This window comes from Macrobrachium nipponense, chromosome 36 (assembly GCF_015104395.2).
Source record: "Macrobrachium nipponense isolate FS-2020 chromosome 36, ASM1510439v2, whole genome shotgun sequence".
In the NCBI taxonomy this organism is placed as follows: Eukaryota; Metazoa; Arthropoda; class Malacostraca; order Decapoda; family Palaemonidae; genus Macrobrachium; species Macrobrachium nipponense.
Window position 1 is genome coordinate 56,279,357 of NC_087220.1, and position 7,500 is coordinate 56,286,856.

The 7,500-nt window shown below is 37.4% G+C and overlaps 1 long non-coding RNA gene across 4 annotated transcripts in view; it reads left to right on the forward strand.

Moving 5' to 3' along the window:
• The window catches only part of LOC135203690 (uncharacterized), a 336,388-nt gene that overhangs the window by 288,195 nt on the left and 40,693 nt on the right, over positions 1 to 7,500 (forward strand). The window contains exons 1-2 of one of the 4 annotated variants that reach the window (XR_010311991.1): positions 5,866 to 6,547; positions 6,762 to 6,855. The exons of the other annotated variants lie outside the window; for them this stretch is intronic. This is a non-coding gene — a long non-coding RNA (uncharacterized LOC135203690). Of the gene's footprint in view, positions 1 to 5,865; positions 6,548 to 6,761; positions 6,856 to 7,500 lie in introns of those variants that run through there. 4 annotated transcript variants of the gene reach the window in all.

Genomic DNA, 7,500 nt, shown 5'->3' on the forward strand with positions numbered 1-7,500 from the left:
AACAAAAAGCAATTAGCGTTTTTGCCGCTTGTTAAAAGTTGAGACGCACTGCTGGAGGTGTCTGGCAATGTTGTCTATAGTAACGATGGTAACTGGTAATGCAACGTATAAAGCGAGAGAGAGAGAGAGAGAGAGAGAGAGACGAGAGAGAGAGAGAGAGATTGGTATAAGGTATTTGGTGTGTACTTTGAAGTTATTCTCTCTCTCTCTCTCTCTCTCTCTCTCTCTCTCTCTCTCATCTCTCTCTCTCTCTCTCTCTCTCTCTCTAATATATATATATATATATATATATATATATATATATTTACACACATACACACACACATATATATATATATAATATATATATATATATATATATATATATATAGATATATATGTGTGTGTGTGTGTGTGTGTGTGTGTGTAATTGTTACATGTACGTACGTACGTACTAAATACATAAACATGGAGCCAGGGAACCAGGTATTTTAAATGTACTTCGAACGTGGTGGATCACCCATAGTTTCCAAACTCTTATTCAAGTTTCCAAACTCTCATTCAGAAATCGTGCTTACGGGAATCGATGGACATATTTGAACCTGACAACGGAGATTGTTCTTAAGTAAATACAGTTTTCCCAGTCTACGTTGGGATACGATAAAGGGAGGGGAAGATTTGCATTATTTGGATATAGATTATTATTATTATTATTATTATTATTATTATTATTATTATTATTATTATTATTATTATTATTATTACTTATTATTATGATTGGGATGTTTTGCTCTTGTAAAATTATTTTATCGTCGTTGTGTATTGTAGAGTGGTTGTAGAAATAGTAGTGGTAGCTGTGTTCTGTTATTGTGGTATTCTAGAGCATTATCAGCAATAACCTGTGAGGAATCTATATATCGATTTCTGCTCCACAGTCAGTAGGCATTTGCCTTACCCTCTTAATATATATATATATATATATATATATATATATATATATATATATATAATATATATATATATATATATCTTGTCATTAAGCATTTTTGGATGAGGTTGCCAACCCCACGCCCGTCTACCTCTCTCCCGTCACATAGCAGTGACCCTCTTCCGTTGACCAACTACCAGAAACAGTCAGTAGTTGTACTGGGTCATAACCTAATAGTTCTGTCCTCGCTCAGGATTCGAACCTTGGTTCTCTGGCTAGTGAGGTGAGAGAGACCTAACTGTTAGGCTACCAAGTCTATATATATATATATATTCGTTAAAAGCAATTGCTTTAGTGGCATCAATAAGTTTCTTGGCTTGCAGGTATCTTCATACCGACGAAGTTTTTTCCGATTCTCGTCGTCAATTTCTGGTGAAATATACGCAGACTTCCTTCTTCCATTTATTGAATTTTGTCACGACAGCTGTTTCGCCTTATGGCATTATCAAGCGACTACTGACTTACAATCTGACCTTTCGGCCTATTTATCTCATCGTGTGGGAGGTATTGACCTCGAGGTATGGGTACTGGTTTAGTCTAGGGATTAACAGCTTAAGGGCGTTGTTTTAGTTACAAAGAATATAAGGACATATGTACTGCGACAATAAGAGTGAAAGTTTAAACAGTGGTTAAATAAATATTCAAAATACAATGCCATGTGCTAGAGTTTCCTTAAATGTATGTTTAAAATTTAATATGTTACATGTTGGTTTTAGATAAAAATTACAAAATTACATACAGGAATGAAAATGAATATAGAAATCTAAATACGGGAGTACAAATATATATATATATTTTATAGCATGCATAAAGGTACAAGAGATAATTTCTGTTTATACATAAATGTGTATGATTTAAATTTGAGTGTGTGTGTGTGTGTGTGTGTGTGTGTGTATGTCCAAAATGGTCTACGTTGGTTAACGGTTGCTGATTCGTGTTGGGCGGGGTCTCAGCGACCTGAGTAAGGATGTTACTTGACTTTCGCTGACGCTGGGTCTTCTCATGCCTTCCAAGGGGCGCGATGTTCTCGGTGGATTGGGGCGCGCTGTCTGGTCCCTGTTGGCTTGGGTATTCCTTCTCCTGCTGGAGGGGAGTATATGGTCCGATTCTTGTTGGACGTTCAAGGTCGGCTTCTGAATAGCGATGCTCACTGCTTCCGTTATTAAGAGGCGACCGTAGTTGTCTTCTCTGTGTACGACCTGGGTGCCTTCTATGAGCTCTTGTAGAGATGGCTTCCTGTCGTGAACATCTATGTAATGTTGATGCAGCCAGCAGAAGACTTTGCCATTTCTTGATGTCTGGGTGGTAAAACAACAAAGAAGGAGAGTTTAAGACGACCGTTTATACGAAGCAACGAACGCTGGGCGTTGCTTGAACGCACGCGGGGAGTGCCCGGACGCATATAAAAAGTCTGTCGTGAGTGCGTATGTCAACAGAACCTTCACACACAGCTCATCATGGAAAGATATACATAACGAACTCGACCGAATTCGCCAACTGCTGACAAACAACGGGTATGCAGATCAAATTATCGAAGCAGCAATAAAAAAGAAAATGGACGAATTTTACCAACCCAACACCATGGCGAAAAACGAGGAAAACTTGATTATTTACCATCGTGTACATTATGGGTCTGCATACAAGGAGGATTGCTGCACACTACGCGGGATAATAAACAGAGGCGTAACCCCAAAAGCCCCTTACCATAAAATAAGCCTCAGGATATATAGTAAGCCCAACCTTGTAGCAGCCTTAATAATGAAGAACAGCACCGCTCCGGGTGGGGGGACCGAAGGAGATGTGCACGAATGTAGTTTACAAATTTACTTGTCCAGAGGAGGTGTGTAAACCTCACAGCCAAAACTACATCGGGCACACTACAACGACCCTTCGGAGACGTCTGCTGGCTCATAGAAATCAAGGGGCCATCCATCAACATTACATAGATGTTCACGACAGGAAGCCATCTCTACAAGAGCTCATAGAAGGCACCCAGGTCGTACACAGAGAAGACAACTACGGTCGCCTCTTAATAACGGAAGCAGTGAGCATCGCTATTCAGAAGCCGACCTTGAACGTCCAACAAGAATCGGACCATATACTCCCCTCCAGCAGGAGAAGGAATACCCAAGCCAACAGGGACCAGACAGCGCGCCCCAATCCACCGAGAACATCGCGCCCCTTGGAAGGCATGAGAAGACCCAGCGTCAGCGAAAGTCAAGTAACATCCCTTACTCAGGTCGCTGAGACCCCGCCAACACGAATCAGCAACCGTTAACCAACGTAGACCATTTTGGACATACACACACACACACACACACACACACTCAAATTTAAATCATACACATTTATGTATAAACAGAAATTATCTCTTGTACCTTTATGCATGCTATAAAATATATACATATATTTTGTACTCCCGTATTTAGATTTCTATATTCATTTTCATTCCTGTATGTAATTTTGTAATTTTTATCTAAAACCAACATGTAACATATTAAATTTTAAACATACATTTAAGGAAACTCTAGCACATGGCATTGTATTTTGAATATTTATTTAACCACTGTTTAAACTTTCACTCTTATTGTCGCAGTACATATGTCCTTATATTCTTTGTAACTAAAACAACGCCCTTAAGCTGTTAATCCCTAGACTAACCAGTACCCATACCTCGAGGTCATACCTCCCACACGATGAGATAAATAGGCCGAAAGGTCAGATTGTAAGTCAGTAGTCGCTTGATAATGCCATAAGGCGAAACAGCTGTCGTGACAAAATTCAATAAATGGAAGAAGGAAGTCTGCGTATATTTCACCAGAAATTGACGAACGAGAATCGGAAAAAACTTCGTCGGTATGAAGATACCTGCAAGAAACTTATTGATGCCACTAAAGCAATTGCTTTTAACGAAAATTGTATTAGAGAAAAACTATGCCCTAAAAGTATATATATATATATATATATATATATATATATATATATATATATATATATATATATATATATAATATATGTGTGTGTGTTTGGGTTGTGGCAAAGTTTCTGCTGGCAGTTTAATTAAATTTTCTTCGTATAAGATAAAAAAAGGAATTCGTCTTATATCCGATGGTAACTGTGAATGAACCAGAAGGCGATCCAATGTTAGCTCCAAATGTAAATTAATTATTGATTTACTTGTTTTCGGCAAGAGAATGTAATTAGTGAAATCGTCTTGTATACATATGCTTACTTATGTATTTTTCTGTGTATGTAGAATACTGATTTTCTTAGTTTCATTGCCAAATGGACAACCTTTTGTAAATGACTGTTGTCTGTCTCCTGCCTGTTTCATTTAGTCTGATCGCATTATTCTCTCTCTCTCTCTCTCTCTCTCTCTCTCTCTCTCTCTCTCTCTCTCTCTCTATATATATATATATATATATATATATATATATATATATATATATATATATATATATATATATATATATATATATATATATATATATATACAGAGAGAGAGAGAGACTCTCCTTTTCTTCCCCATCAGCTTTCCAAATAACTTCGGTCTTGGCTAATAGAATGGCATTGTACACTCTGTAGCCTACGAATTATAGAATCATAAATTATAAAGTGTCTTTTCTGAAAGACCCAAGTCTTTAACTACACTCACAAAATAATGGACAGAAATTCGATATTGCTTAATGGAAGCCAAAAATAAAAAGTTTTTTTTTTTTTTTTTTTTTTTTTTTTTAAACTTTAAACCTAGTGATTTAGATTTGTTTAGTCATTTGCCTAGGTTACGTGACAAATGCGTCATTCAGCCAGGTCAGTGTTCTGTTCATGTGGATTGTTCTTAGTGAATGGCTTTTTGTGCGTTCTCTCTCTCTCTCTCTCTCTCTCTCTCTCTCTCTCTCGCTGATGACACAAGAATAAGTAGAGAAATTACTTGTGATGAAGATAGGAACGCTCTACAAAGAGACCTTAACAAAGTATATGATTGGGCAGAGGTAAATAGGATGGTATTAACTCTGATAAATTTGAATCAATAAATTATGGAGACAGAGAAGGAAAGCTATATGCATATAAGGGGACCTAATAATGAGACCATCACAAATAAGGAAGCAGTGAAAGACCTTGGTGTGATGATGAATAGGAACATGTTATGCAATGATCCAAATAGCCATTCTGTTGGCAAAATGTAAAGCCAAAAAATGGGAATGTTGTTACGGCACTTCAAAACAAGAAAAGCTGAACACATGATTATGCTTTATAAAACATATGTTCGTAGTCCACTTGAATATTGCAATATGATATGGTACCCACACTATCAAAAGGATATTGCACAAATAGAGAGTGTACAAAGGTCCTTTACAGCTAGAATAGAAGAAGTTAAGGACCTAGACTACTGGGAAAGACATACAATCTCTTAAAATATATAGTCTAGAAAGGAGAAGAGAACGCTACATGATAATTCAGGCATGGAAACAGATAGAAGGAATAACAGAAAATATCATGAGAAACTAAAAATATCAGAAAGAGCAAGCAGAGGTAGATTAATTAGTGCCCAAAAACTATACAGAAAAATAAGGAAAGCACACAGAACATTAATCCACTACGCACCAGCATCGATAATGCAGCGTCTATTCAATGCGTTGCCAGCTCATCTGAGGAATATATCAGGAGTGAGCGTAGATGTGTTTAAGAATAAGCTCGACAAATATCTAAACTGCATCCCAGACCATCCAAGATTGGAAGATGCAAAATATACCGGAAGATGTACTAGCAACTCTCTGGTAGACATTAGAGGCGCTCACACTGAGGGACCTGGGGCAACCCGAACGAAAACTGTAAGGTAAGGTGTAAGGTAAGGTCTCTCTCTAGGGCGACCAGTTGAGATCCTGTTGCACGGAAAGAACAAATAGGAAGTAAGTGAAAGCGCCTCAGTGGCGTGATCGGTATGGTGTTGACCTGCCACTTCGGTGGCCGCGAGTTCGATTCTCGGGCATTCCATTGAGGGGTCAGAGATGTGCATTTCTGGTGATAGAAGTTCACTCTCGACGTGGTTAGGAAGTCACGTAAAGCCGTTGGTCCCGTTGCTGAATAACCACTGGTTCCTTGCAACGTAAAAGCACCATACAGACAAAACAAACAAACAGGAAGTAAGTGAATGGGGTAAAAAAGGCAGATAGTAGAAATAGAAAGGAAAATGTGGGCAATAATTTCAAGTAAAATAAGTCATTGTTATTCTGCAGAGATGCAAGTGCAGAGAGGAAGGTTAACTGAACAAATGGATCTCAAATTAAAATGTCATTGGAATGATGCTCTCTGAGGAGAATGCTCTTCTGTGTCGACTGAGTGAGAAATTTGAATATTTGTGAATGAGGTAAGACCGAAGAGGAGCAGCAGAGATGAAAGAGAAGTGTAGAAAAGGGTGTATTTATGTTCAGAATGCTTTTGGAAATGACTTTTGAGGAAGTAAGGAATATAATCAAGAGGTTGAAGACTGGAAGGACACCAAGTGTTGATGGAATTACCAGTGAGACATTTCACTAAGGTGGCGATAGTTTGATTGAGTGGCTGACCAGCGTGTGCAAGGTAAGTCTAAGGCATTTTGCACAAAATTGAATACCCAAGTTTTAAAAATATAACGAGAAAAGTGAAGGTAGCAGAAAAATGCAAACAATTTTGTAAGGTAAATCATAAAGTGGTATACCCACGTTTGAAAATATGACGAGATTAGTGAAAATATTATACAAAATGGAAACAAATAACCTTTAACCAGTAACACTTAATACATGAATTTCTGCAGATGGAGAATTAAGACAGTTCCTTCGACCTAAAGCATTGCAGCAGACAGACTCGAATGTGGAGGAATTAAACCGGTTTTACTGTTAATAACAAAGGTTCGTTATTGTCTTGACACGCGAAGACTTGGGTCTTAACGTGTATGACGTTTGTTCATTGATGCGTGTGATTGTGTGTTTGTGAACTCCACCTTACAATGTATTCGTCAGTCTTGGTTTTAATTGACTTGTTATTGATCTCTCGAGATCCTTACGTCTGGAATTCGTGTTTCAAGATTTTAATTGATAGTTTGATGCACGGTCTGTCTAGACGCATCCATTGGTATTCTCTTTGTTTTAGTTTCAGCGATTGAATGATATTAAAAATTAAATAATAACTATTTATTTATTAAAATAGGTTTCGTATATTTTCACGGAAAGAAAATATATATATTGACGCTTTCCCAGGTTTGAGCTCTTGCAAAGTACCTGATTAATGTCCTTTTACATTTGAAAGCGAAAAGTCATTCGGGAGAATTATAGAGCGATAGATCTTTTACTCTGGGTACGGGGTATCCAATGGCGTGCATGGTACGTAGAGTTAGTTGGTCGTATGTTAAAGTAGTTTCAATTTTTTTTTTTTTACTGAGTTACCTTTTATATCGCGTGATTTATTAAGTGAGGTTTCTCGAATAATGTGCAACATCGAGAATTGATAAAAAAAATTAATTTCAAGTTACTGAAACGATGAGTAGAGCTTTATTA